Genomic DNA, 13,988 nt, shown 5'->3' with positions numbered 1-13,988 from the left:
TCCTTTAGATTAATAACTTTTGCTCCAAATTTTATCTTCAAATGTACCTTTATTATCCATTGACACCCAAATAAGTATAAAACTCCGGAAAATGCATAAGTACCCCCTCTGATCTATATCCGGATTCCTAACTACACACTTTTTCTTTGCGGGAATTCTACTACTCCACTAAACTTATTTTAAATGAAATTATTTGCACCCTAAAATTAGTCAACCAAACTCTTGGCAAGTGGTGAGTTACACGCGTCTCCACATGTATTTTTAGTACTTTTTTTATTCTTTTTTCTTTTTCTTATCCTTTTTTCTTATTTCTTATTATTCTCATTTTTTTGGTTAATTCATTCTCTTTCTTTTCGTTTTGGTCACTAGCTGCATAAAATGGTGGTCGTCGTAATTTCACAAACACTATTTTTTTCGGTGAATTTTTTTTCCGGCGATAAATTTTTATTCCGATCTAAGTATGTTTTGTTATATATATATATGTGAGTTATGGATTGGGCTGCACGCCGTAGCGATATATATATTGGATCGGGTTGCGCGCTGCAACGATATGACGCTTGGGCTGTAGGAGCCCCTCCAGAGTCTGCACACCCCCAGTGAGCGTAGTCGACTATAATTTCTGGATAGTGCTGCATGCCGCGACGGTTACTGTGATTTCTATTATTATGAGATATTAATGATCCAAGTGCTAAGAGTGAGTACTGAATGACAGGAGTTGAGTCACGAGTGACTGAGACGCTGCCCGAGAGGCCATATTCTGAGTGATTCCTTGCCCGAGTGGCCCAATGGTGATGTTTTCACTTATTTCACTCTTCTTTTAAATAAGCCTCTGTTGGATATATTACTAAGTATCTGATTTCAATTGTATTAAACTGGGAAATGTTGATTTTACTACGAAACTGGTTTCAAACTATAAAGTTGATCCGTTATTCTGTTGATTATTCAGTTATTCGCTTTTTGAACTGCTTGTCACTGCTTTCAGTCCTTATTTACCTTAGTTTCTTACTGAGTTGGCGTACTCACGTTACTCCCTGCACCTTGTGTGCAGATCTAGGTGCCCGAGCGGCCGAGTGAGGATCTTCAGTTGATCCAGTGTTTGATGGAGATTTCAAGGTAGCTGCATGGCATCCGCAACCCTATTTTCTCCTCCCTATCTTATTATCTTTCCGCATTTTCTAGACTTATGTTGTAGTAGGTATTCAGACATGTATTAGAGGCTCCAGACTAGTGACACCAGATTATGGGGCTGTGTAGTTTACTATTTATCTGACTTACACATTTTTTTGTTGCTTAAACGTTTATAATGAAGCTTGGTATTTAAACTTGTGTTAGAAAATGGATTATTGTTAAAGGAAAAGGGGTTGTGGTTAATTTATTGGTTGGCTTACCTAGTAATGTGATAGGCGCCATCACGATCGGTATTTGGGGTCGTGACAACGCCATGGGAGCTCAATTTCTAAGAAGAGGGTGTTTTAGCCATACATACCTCGATTAAGCTTTCCTTAAGTTTCTATAATTAACCAACACCTCTAGCAATAACAATCTATAAGGAGATAGGAGGAATCGATTAATAATTAGAAAGATTATCCATGGTGTAACTCTATTAGGAATTTCATCAAACACCTAACATGTGAAGTAGTCTACAAGGTCTAAAAATGAAAATTCCTTCCTCCCTCAACCAATTTTAATAGGAACTACCCAAATTAGTTCTTTAATATCACATACTACAACTTAGTCCCACATGCATGGCCTATTTCTAATCCCCACAACATATTTGAACCCTTAACCTCTTACATGAAATCTTGGAAGAAGGACTTACCCAGATGGAGGACAATGAAGTGGTTATCTTCCTTGATTCTTGAAAACTTGAGCAAAATTTGGGTGATTATGAAGCTAACCTCCTTCTCTCTCTTCCTCTCTCTCTATATGCTCTCAAGTCTCTCTAAAATCAGTAGAAAATGACCCCAAATGAAGCCCCAGAGCCTATATATTAAAATGGGGTCGGGTTATAAAAATAGAAAAAATAAGACTCTGAAATCAGGTATGCGGTCGTATAATGGACCGCAAAACAAGAATGTGGGTCGAAAAATACATCGCGGAACTAGTGCCCAAAACTGGGCTACACTGGTCCAGTTTGCGACCAGATTTGCCATCGCAGATCGATTATGCGGACCGCATAATGGTTTTGGGATCGCAAAATTGACACAGGATCATATTTTTCCAGCCTTTGGTAATTTGATCATAACTTTTTGTAGGAATATACAAATTACAAACGGTTTAAAGTGTTGAAAACTAAACTCGAAGACCTTTCATATGATAGGTTTTTATCACATAAAACCTTATATATATATAGATATGCTCGTTCAAAGTGTGGACTAGTGCAAACTCATTTGGAACTTTAGCCCATTATGAAATTTTCTAACTTGACCTAGACTTAGGCCTCCCATTAGACCCCACATTACTTATTATAAGACTTATACACTTATTTACTAAACACAATTGATATCCATCATGTTAATAGCACATAAAATGTTATAATTAGCCTACCTGGCACCACGAAATCTTAAATTACTTAGCAAAATATTTTTTTGGGGCCTTACATGCACTTTCTGTTTGTTGTGTTTATTTGCGGTTATCAATTCAAGTGTTTAAATTGTTCACATTCCTTTACTAATTTGATCCTTGTGAGGGAACCTTATATTGTTTTCAATACTTTACCGTATTTATCAATACTTCAAATTTCAATAATTGTTTTATTTTTAATTCAATTAGTTACTCAATTAAATTCCCTTAAACCGTCTGAGGTTGTATTTTACTTAAAAAGGAATTTCTACTAAGTTAATTTCTTAAATACCATGTTAAAGGTAATAATTCATTTGATGTTGTATTTTAATTGAAAATGGTACTTTCTTTTCAAATGATTTCTAAAAATAATTTCATCTTTTCTTACTGAGTTCCTAATTAGCTTAGAATCTATACTCTACTTTATGTTATGTAAATGAGACTTCTTGAACATCTTAATTGCATTGGTTATGAGACCTATGTACTAAGTAACATGGGAACATTGTTATGCAAAGAGAGATAGAAATATGTGGGCACAAGGTGCCAGATGTGCTAAAAGTTTGGTAATTAAAGTTATGAAATGAGACATTGAGTTTGAGTCTTTGAGATGGCTGGAATTGTGCATCAGAAACGATATGATTTACTGAGCTGACATCACCTTCCTTGTTTGTGTACATTTTTACTTGTCTGTGTTCCAGCTATGTTGGTGTTAATTTATTTGGTTATCTTTCGTTTCTATCCGTGTTTCTCTTTATTGTTTCTACTGATTGTAGTTTGTTCTTTCCCTGCTGTTGATATCACTTTGTCATTTTTAGGTTGATAGTTTATTATCAAATCCTGTTTAATTTATTTGACCAGTAGGTGTGTGGAATGTTCCTCGTCAATACCCCAGTGAGGTTAGTCTTGATACTTATTGTGCACCGCCAAAGTGTGCTCATGATACACTTCTGTACATTTTTGTGTACAGATCCATGTATTCGATCTGTAGTAGTTGTGCGGATTGTGGTGGAGACTCAAGGCAAACCTGCTGCAACATTCGCAGGCCTCGGAGTCACATTCATTTGTAATTATTTCCATTTGTTCCTTTGTTTTGGAACAGTGATGTATCTATTTTGTATAACTATTCTTAGAAAGGCTTATGATTTGTACCACCGATTTTGGGAGTTGTAATTTTTTAAGAATTATTTAATTTAAAGTTAGCAATGTAAATGTTATCTTAGTTAATCTTAGACTTACCTAGTTTAGAGACTAGGTTCCATTACGATTCCTTCGGAGGGATTTTAGTTCGTGACAAGTTGGTACCAAAGTTCTAGGTTCATAGGTGCTATGAGTCATAAGCAGGTTTAGTAGAGTCTTGCAGATCGGTATGGTGACGCCTGTACTTATCTTTGAGAGGCTGCAGAACTGTTAAGAAATTTCACTTCTTTCATTCCTTATCGTGCGATACTGATTCATCTCAAAGTTTATGACTTATGTCCTTTTGCATCCACTCGTGTATTATAGTACGCTCTCAGCGTTTGCTATGCGCCAGTGGTTCGTGATGCTACAGATGGGCTACGAAGGTGTCAAGCCTCAACCTTGGGAGGCGTGACTGGCACCCGGTGCCACACTGGACCGAGCGAACCACTCTATAACTCATTCATTCCTTTTGTCACTATCATGGGCCAACACTGTATTACTGAACAATTTTTCTTAAAACATAAATACATATGGGCCGTCAAGGCCTCTAACATACTATACAAAATGAACCTCTGACTACAAAGCCTCTAAGATTATTTGACATCAAATGGGACAGGGTACCGACCTATCCACAAGTCTGTAGCAAAACTCTAACATGATGACTCATAGACTCGGCTGCACTTCGAATGAGATGCAATCTTACCAATCATTTGCTGAATGTCAATCTTGTCTATTAAGACGGATCATCAAACTGATTATCTATACCTGCAAGCTCAATGCAGCGTCCCCAACAAAAGGACGTTAGTACGAATAAGGTACCGAGTATACAAGTCGGAACTGAAACATAACAGTAAGTCAATATTTTATTAAAGACATAGAAAACACATGGAGTAAAGGACTCAACCTGGAAAAAAAACATCCCGCATGACATGTTTACAAACGACAATATTCGAATGGAATTTTGGTACATTAAACACATCTTTAGTTTGATAGCACAAGATTGAAAAGTTTACATTACTTTTACAAATTCTATATCCAAACAAACTAAGACACATAAAATGAAACCAAGAGAATAACATAAAGGATATAATCATAAAACATTGTTATAGACTATGCCAAATACAAGAAATGGAATCTTAATTTTTTTGATCCACAGCCAACTCCATGGGGTCTTTATTATACCTTCATGACAAACTTAGGACAATACTATGCAGGATTTACGGGTAATTTGGCAAATTGGGAAGAAATTGTTTTTTGGAACAATGCTACACAGATGCGGTTCAAAGGAAATATGTTCCACCAACTTAAATCTTGGCTAGTTATCATTCTATCTTAATATATTTTGATCCATGTTTTTAAACTAATACAGGGTTTCATTTAGTTTAACATTTAGCTGCTAAACAATGACTACTGAAGACACTAATCTCCAAATGCAAACAGATGATCTCTAAACAAACTATAAAACTAGGATGAAATCATGAAATATTTATAATGTCATCATATGTATAAGAATGTCATGTGATGCATAGGTCTGTACGTACATAACATCATCAAGCTTCTGATGGCATTCCATCATATCATCTCGGCCACTGTGGGCAATTCATCAACATATACCAGCTGATCAGGTGGTGGTTCGTATATAACGCTATAACATTTTTCCATATCCCATATACATACATATATATACGCGTATATAACGCCATCTGGTGCCACTGTGGGCAAAATCATCAACGTATACCAGCTGATCAAGTGGTGGTGCGTATATAACGCCACAACCTTTCCCATATCCCATATACATATATATATATATATATATATATATATATATATATATACGCGAATATAACGTCATCTGGTCATGGGTCAATGTGCATGTATAAATGCATGAAATGCGTATAAAATACGTAAATAAACTCTCTCGGTACGTCATAATACCATTATACTTTTGATTAATATGATTTATAAATTTAAAATATACTTAAATAAATTTGAATTAATACTTTTAATCAGTTAGAGCACGAATGAGATTGCATCCTATTTATAACTCTTAAAGATGATAAAACTTGTAACTCAAGGGAAAGTAAGAAAACTATTTATAACATGTTATAGTCTAAAGATTGACTAATGTTGGACCAATATTCCACACCAAAAAAAACTAAAATATACATACTTGGTATTAAATGGTTATATTAAAATAAAAGAGAACCATATATTTCCCACACCCTACAATTTTGCAAGTAACAGACATCAGTAAAATTAGAAAAAAAATCTTTAGTCATATAAATATATATATATATTACTTTGAATTGTGTATCTAATCATGACTCATTCTTTACTTTAGTTGAACAATATATTTAATCCGGCTAAACAAATCTTTTGAACCCCAAGTTTTATCGTGCTCTATTATTTTTACTATGCAATACTTTAAAGTGAGTAAATGGCAATTACTGAAAACGCTAACCTTAAAGTTCAAGTTCTTTTATTTCCACTCAAACTTAATGCTACTTCTTTTATTATAGAAATTAGGAATTTTTTTCCACTTTGAAATATTCTAAAATAAATAACAAACTCTAAATCTATCATAATTTTACATCTTCCGATTATAAAATAAACTTTACCAAATTACGTATTTTTGAGACCAATAAATAGATAATATGGTAGTAGGACATATGGTGAATCAGGAACATAGTCAACCTTAGTACTTTTAAAAATAGAATTATATTTGAAACTTGCATGTTTGCTCGTTTCGTTATATCATATGGATCATGCCAAAAAAAGAAAGAAGGACAGCCTTAACATACTTGTAAGCTCCGGTACTCGTATCAACAACCTCCTCTTGATTAACATCTAAGCTTTTTCTCAAACACTTGCACAACTTTTCCAGCGAAAACTCAAGAAATGATTTAGCACTCTCAAAGGTCACCCTATCGTGATACAGATTTCGTGATCTTGTTATCATCAACCTGTCTTCCTCATTTCCAAATCATCTCAAGCTATACCAACGCTTTCCTTTTCTCTTTCCTTTTGTTTCTTGGGTGAAAGTGTGTTATCTATTCTTTAATATTGGATATTTTGATGGTAAATCTCTTAAACTATCTTAGCTCAATACTTTTGATTGTTATCAGGAATACATTATTTGTACTATAAAATAAGGGACCCATAAAATAAATATATAGAAAATAATTGAATATCTAGAGAAGTTTGTCAAACAAAAGGGCTCCAACACATTGAGCACACTGTCCAACTCCAACATTAGAACTCTTAAAATGTAACTACAAATATCATGCCTGAGAAGATAGGTAAATATGAATTTTCCAGAAATATGGGGTGATGAAGGACAATTTAACTTTCAGTAAAAGTATGACCAAGAAAGTTTGCATTTCTAACAAATAAACTTGCTAGTTATGTTTTAAATGTTCACAAGGATAATACTAGCCAAATATTATTTTTTCTTTACTTATTTTTGAAAGGTTGTTAAACTTCCGGTGTCTTATAATAACATGGTCATAAATCCTCTAAAATCTTATGAAGGGTCTTAATCCCTTCAAACTCATATGAGTTACTACGACTTATCCTAATATTAAAGTACGGGATGTAACATCCTTCCCCCCTTTAGAACATTCGTCATCGAATGTTAACTCCTAGAGATTTACAAAATTATCCCTAGGGTCTCATATATAAATTAGACTAAAACCCAAACTATATATCTGAAGTCTCGACTTTTCACAACCTTTTGTAGTTGAGTATCTCATATCTTCTTCACATTTGTTTCACTTATCTTTCAATGTCGCATCGTATCTTCTGTTTCTTTCATAACCTCCCTTCAACATTACGCCTTGAAGATCTACTGTGATACCTGCACCTCTGGTGCATACAAAATCTGGCGAAAGCTTCATATTGACTCCTTATGACTCAGCTCTATGGCACGATCTGGAACAAAAGAAGGATAAAATTTCTTAAATGCCCTATAGCCTCTCATTATAAATGTGACGCACAACACATCCATAAGTGAGACTCTGTTAGGCACGGCTTTGTAGACTCCCAAGGACACGACTTGCTCTGATACCACTTTCTTACGCCACAACCTTGGGAGGTGTGGCTGGCACCCGGTGCCACACTGGCCCAAGCGAACCACTCTGTAACTCATTCATTCCGTTTGTAACTATCATGGGCCAACATTGCCACAACTCGAAATGTACAACTGTAAGTGGGCCAACTCTGTATTACTGAACCATTTTTCTTAAAACATAAATACATATGGGCCGTCAAGGCCTCTAACATACTATACAAAACGAACCTCTGTCTACAAAACCTCTAAGATTATTTGACATGAAATGGGACAGGGTACCGACCTACCCACAAGTCTGTAGCCAAACTCTGACATGATGACTCATAGACTCGGCTGCACTTCCAATGATATGGAGTCTTACTGATCCTTCGCTGAATACCAATCTCGTTTATTATGAGGGCTCATCAAACTAATTATCTATACCTGCAGGCATGAATGCAATATCCCCAACAAAAGGACGTCAGTACGAATAATGTTTCGAGTATGAAAGCCGGAACTGAAACATAATAGTAAGTCAACATTTAATTAAGGACATGGAATACACATGGAGTAAAGGACTCAACCTGAAAAAACAATATCCCGCATGACATGTTTACAAATGACAAGATTCGAAGGGAATTTTAGTACATTAAACACATCTTTAGTTTGTTAGCTCAAGATTGAAAGGTTTACATTAATTTTACAAATTCTATATCCAGAAAAAACTAAGACACATAAAATGAAATCGAAAGAATAACATAAAGGATATAAACATAAGTCACGACCCCAAATACCGATCGTGATGGCGCCTATCACATTACTAGGCAAGCCAACCCAAACGTTTAATCACAACTCTTTTTCTTTTAATAAGTCATTTTCTAACACGGATTTAAATACCAAATTTCCATAATAAGTGTATAAAACCACTAAATGTGCGGAATTTAATAAAGACAGTAAACCAACACAGCCCCAAATATCTAGTGTCACGAGTCTATAGCCTCTAATACATAGCTGACTATCTAATACATCATAAGTCTAGAAAATACGGAAAAGAAAAAGATAGGAAGGAGAAAACAGGACTGCGGACGCCATGCAACTACCTTGCAATCTCCGGCAACTCTAGATCAGCTGAGGACCCTCACCCTGCCTCTCGGGCACCTGGATCTACACACAAGGTGCAGGGAGTAATGTGAGTATGTCAACTCAGTAAGTAACTAGAGTAAATAACGTCTGAAAGCAGCGACGAATAGTTAAAAATCATATAAATGAATAAACAACAGGATAATAGATCAAACTTTACAGTTTTAAACCAGTTTCATCGTAAAATCATCAGTTTCAGTTTAAATACTTGAAATCATATACTTAGCAATTTCTTACGACATAGGCTTATTTGAAAAGAAGAGTGAAATCAGTGAAAAATATCATAACTGGGCCTCGCGGGCAAGGTATCACTCAGAATATGACCTCTCGGGCAGCCTCTCAGTCACTTGTGACTCAACTCTCGTCACTGAGTACTCACTCTCGGCATTAAGGCTCATTAATATCTCATAGTAATAGAAATCATAGTAACCGCTGCGGCGTGCAGCTCGATCCATGGTTTATAGTCGACTACGCTCACTAGCGGTGTACAAACTCTGGAGGGGCTCCTATAGCCCAAGCGTTATAATCCGCACATATATATATATATATATATATATATATATATATCGTTGCGGCGTGCAGCCCGATCCATATAAGTATTGTTGCGGCGTGCAGCCCGATCCATAACTCATACATATATAAATATCCTCACCATTAGGTTCTCAACCTCTCTCAGTCATTAACTTCACAGCCTCTCAAGCAGAACAGTAGAAATTAGGAAACTCAGTCCAAATAGTCCTCACATTTAGAAGTAGAGTGATAAAAGTTTTTAACATTTAAACAGGTAAAACATGAATGGGAATATGCTTTCAACAAGTAGAGTGAGGAAAAACAGTAAAAATGCCCCTAAGGGTCTCAACAAGTCGGCACAAGGCCCCAAACATGGCATACAACCCATATTATGGTACAAATGACTAAGGTACAGAATATCATAAGGTTTCAAATCAAAATACGCGGCTTAATAGTCGTTATGGGACGGACCAAGTCACAATCCCTACCGGTGCGCGCCCACACGCTCGTCACTTAGCATGTGTGTCACCGTATTTATCAAACAAGTCAAATACCGGGGTTTTGTACCCTTAGTTCAAGATTTACAATGGTTACTTACCTCAAACTGGTGAAAATACTACTCCGCGACGCCTTTGCCCCTCGAATCGGCTTCCACTCGCATCGAATCTATCCAAAATCAGAATCACGACGTCAAAATATGCTAAGGGAATGAAGCCCAAGCAAAAATAATCAAATTATACCCAAAATCCCGAAATTGGCCAAACCCGCCCCCAGGCCCGCATCTCGAAACTCGATAAAAATCACATCACTGAAATCCTTACCCTCCCACGAGTCCATATATACCAAGAACACTGAAATCGGAGTCTAAATGACCCATCAAATTCTCATTTAAAAGTCCCTTAATCTCAAGCCCTAATTCCCCAATTTTAGGCTTAGATTGAATGATTTATTAGGTAGATTTCACATTAGAATCAAGTTTTAAGTCCAAAATTCTGACCTCCAAGTGATTCCCCTTGAATCCCTCTTCAATCTCCTTAAAAGAGCTTCAAAAACGACCAACAATGGAAGAAATATACCCCAAATTCGCAGACAAGACGACTATTTAAACCTTCCACCCAGGCCTGAAATCCTTCTCCGCGAACGCGGTCAAAGCCTCACGTTCGCGAAGCACAAAAATTCCATTGACCAAAACTCTTCTTCGCGAACGCGATGGCACCAGCGCGAACGCGATGCTTCCCATTCCGACCCTTCGTGAATGCGGGACTCCCCCTCGCGAACGTGAAGACCAAACCTGATGCCTCCCCTCCTGAATCTTCGCGAACGCGAGGGTCCACTCGCGAACGCGAAGAACAAAATACCTGCAACAGCTGAAACCAAAATTTGCAACTTTTCTTTAACTTAAAATTATCCATTCAACCCTTCGAAACTCACCCGAGGCCCCCGGAACCTCAACCAAAGGCACCAACATATCTTAAAACCTTATTCAAACTTGTACCAACCTTCAAAACACCTCAAACAACATCAAATCAACCAAAATACATCGGATTCAAGCCTAAGTTTCCAAAATCTTCCGAGTTCCCCTTTTGATCGAAAATCCAACCAAACCACGTCCGAATGACCTGAAATATTGCACACACATCCCAAATGACACAAAGGAACTACTACACCTCTCGGAATTCCATTCCGACCCCTATATCAAAATCTCACCTACCAATCGAAAATCGCCAAAAATCCAATTTCGCCAATTCAAGCCTAAGTCTACTTCGGACCTCCAAAACTCATTCTGATCACGCTCCCAAGTCCAAATCACCTCCCCAAGATATCCGAGCCATCAGAACTCACATCGGAGCCCTCTAACACATAAGTCAACAATCGATTGACTTTTCCAACTTAAGCTTCCTCAAAAGAGACTAAGTGTCTCAAACCTTACCAAATCCTTTCCGAACTCAAACTAATCAACCCGATCACATATAGAACCACTAGAAAAAGTAATAAGAAGCAGAAATGGGAGAAACGGAGCGGTAACTCATGAGATGACTGACAGGGTCGTCATAATATAAAACATTGTTATAGACTATGTCCAGTATAAGAAATGGAATCTTAAATTTTTTGATCCACAACCAACTCCATGAGGGTCTTGATTATACCTTCATGACAAACTTAGGACAATACTATGCAGGATTTACAGGTAATTTGGCAAATTGGGTACAAATTGCCTTTTGGAACAATGCTACACAGATGCGGTTCAAAGAAAATATGTTCCACCAACTTAAATCTAGGCCAGTTATCATTCTATGTTTGTATATTTTGATCCATGTTTTCAAACTAATACCGGGTTCAACATTTAGCTGCTAAACAATGACTACTAAAGACACTAATCTCCAAATGGAAGCAGATGATCTCTAAACAAACTATAAAACTAGCATGAAATCATGAAATAATTATAATGTCATCATATGCATATGAATGTCAAGTGATATGCATAGGTCTGTATGTACATAACATCATCAAGACTCTGACGGCATCCCATCATATCATCTCGGCCATTGTGGGCAACTCATCAATATATACCAGCTGATCAGGTGGTGGTGCGTATATAACACCATAACTTTTTTCCATATCCAATATAAACACATAATATACATATATACGTGTATATTACACCATCTGGTGCCACTGTGGGCAAAATCATCAACGAATACCAGCTAATCAGGTGGTGATGCGTATTTAACGCCATAACCTTTCTCATATCCCATATACATATATATACATATATATACGCGTATATAATGTCATCTGGTCATGGGTCAATGTGCATTTATAAATGCATGAACTGCATATGAAATACATTAATAAACTCTCTCGGTACGTTATAATACCATTATACCTCTGATTAATATGAGTTACAAATTTAAAATATACTTAAATATATTTGAATTAATACTTTTAATTAGTTAGAGCACGAATGAGATTGCATCCTATTTATAACTTCTTAAAGATGATAAAACTAGTAACTCAAGGGAAAGTAAGAAAACTATTTATAACATGTTATAGTCTAAAGATTGACTAATGTTGGACCAATATTCCGCACCAAAAAAACTAAAATATGAATACTTAGAATTAAATGGTTATATTAAATTAAAAGAGAACCATATATTTCTCACACCCTACAATTTTGCAAGTAACAGACATCAGCAAAATTAGAAAAAAAAAAAAACTTTACTCATATATATATTACTTTGAATTATGTATCTAATCATGACTCATTCTTTACTGTAGTTGAACAATATATTTAATCCGGCTAAACAAATCTTTTGGACCCCAAGTTTTATCGTAAACTTTTATTTTTACTATGCAATACTTTAAAGTGAGTAAATTCCAATTACTGAAAAGGCTAACCTTAAAGTTCAAGTTCTTTTATTTCTACTCAAACTTAATGCTACTTCTTTTATTATAGAAATTAGGAATTTTTTTCCACTTTGAAATATTCTAAAATAAATAACAAACTCTAAATCTATCATAATTTTACATCTTCCGATTATAAAATAAACTTTACCAAATTACGTATTTTTGAGACCAATAAATAGATAATATGGTAGTAGGGTGAATCAGGAACATAGGCAACCTTAGTATTACTAAGAATAGAATTATTTTTGAAACTTACGTGCTTGCTCGTTTCGTTGTATCATATGGATCATACCAAAAAAAGAAGGAAAGGACAGCCTTAACATACCCGTAAGCTCCAGTACTTGTATCAACAACCTTCTCTTGATTAATATCTAAGCTTTTTCTCAAACACTCGCACAACTTTTCCAGCGAAAACTCAAGAAATGATTTAGCACTCTCAAAGGTCACCCTACTGTGGTACAGATTTCGTGATCTTGTTATCATCAACCTGTCTTCCTCATTTCCAAATCATCTCAAGCTATACCAACGCCTTCCTTTTCTTTTTCCTTTTGTTTCTTGGGTGAAAGTGTTTTATATATTCTTTAATATTGGATACTTTGATATCTTGGCTCAATACTTTTGATTGTTATCAGGAATACCTTATTTGTACTATAAAATAAGGGACCCATAAAATAAATATATAGAAAATAATTGAATATCTAGAGAAGTTTGTCAAACAAAAGAGCTCCAACACATTGAGCACACTGTCCGCTATAACCAACACCATTATAGGTTCGGAAGCCTGCTACGACTAGCAGCACAAAAGCTTAACAATAAACTAACCTTCAAGCACTAAATGACAGCCTATTAAGGGAAATGTTTAAGGGCAAGAACAGTTGTCTAACGTACAATCCCTCCCAAATATGCCACCTTTCAATTAAACATAAGAGTCACCTAAATGAAAGGAAAGAGGGCTGCCACGTGAAAGAATTTTCTTTTAACCTTATCCAATAATTAGTTAATTAGGTAATATCCCGCTACCCGATAATTAATCAATTAGTTACATAATTAAGAATTATTTCAAATTACTTAAAATCCTACTTATTTTTAATACACTTTATATATCCTACTATTTTGGTCATATGGTACCACATAAAATAAA

General features: G+C 35.7%; 1 long non-coding RNA gene across 2 annotated transcripts; it reads right to left on the bottom strand.

Annotated features, from left to right (window-relative positions):
- Positions 1 to 7,937: 7,937 nt before the first annotated feature.
- Positions 7,938 to 13,723, bottom strand: LOC142180676 (uncharacterized). 2 transcript variants are annotated; one of them, XR_012709307.1, is made up of 4 exons: positions 13,173 to 13,723; positions 10,038 to 10,105; positions 8,890 to 8,953; positions 7,938 to 8,233 (listed from the first exon to the last, which is right to left on the bottom strand). It is a non-coding gene; the product is annotated as an uncharacterized LOC142180676 (long non-coding RNA). The 2 variants fall into 2 exon arrangements; XR_012709306.1 differs by lacking the exon at positions 7,938 to 8,233 and having other exon boundaries at positions 8,706 to 8,953; positions 13,173 to 13,722.
- Between the last annotated feature and the right edge of the window lie 265 nt (positions 13,724 to 13,988).

Source organism: Nicotiana tabacum, chromosome 1 (genome assembly GCF_000715075.1).
Source record: "Nicotiana tabacum cultivar K326 chromosome 1, ASM71507v2, whole genome shotgun sequence".
NCBI classification, from domain to species: domain Eukaryota; kingdom Viridiplantae; phylum Streptophyta; class Magnoliopsida; order Solanales; family Solanaceae; genus Nicotiana; species Nicotiana tabacum.
Note: the sequence above shows the minus strand (reverse complement) of the source record. Positions and strands in the feature narration are given on the sequence as shown.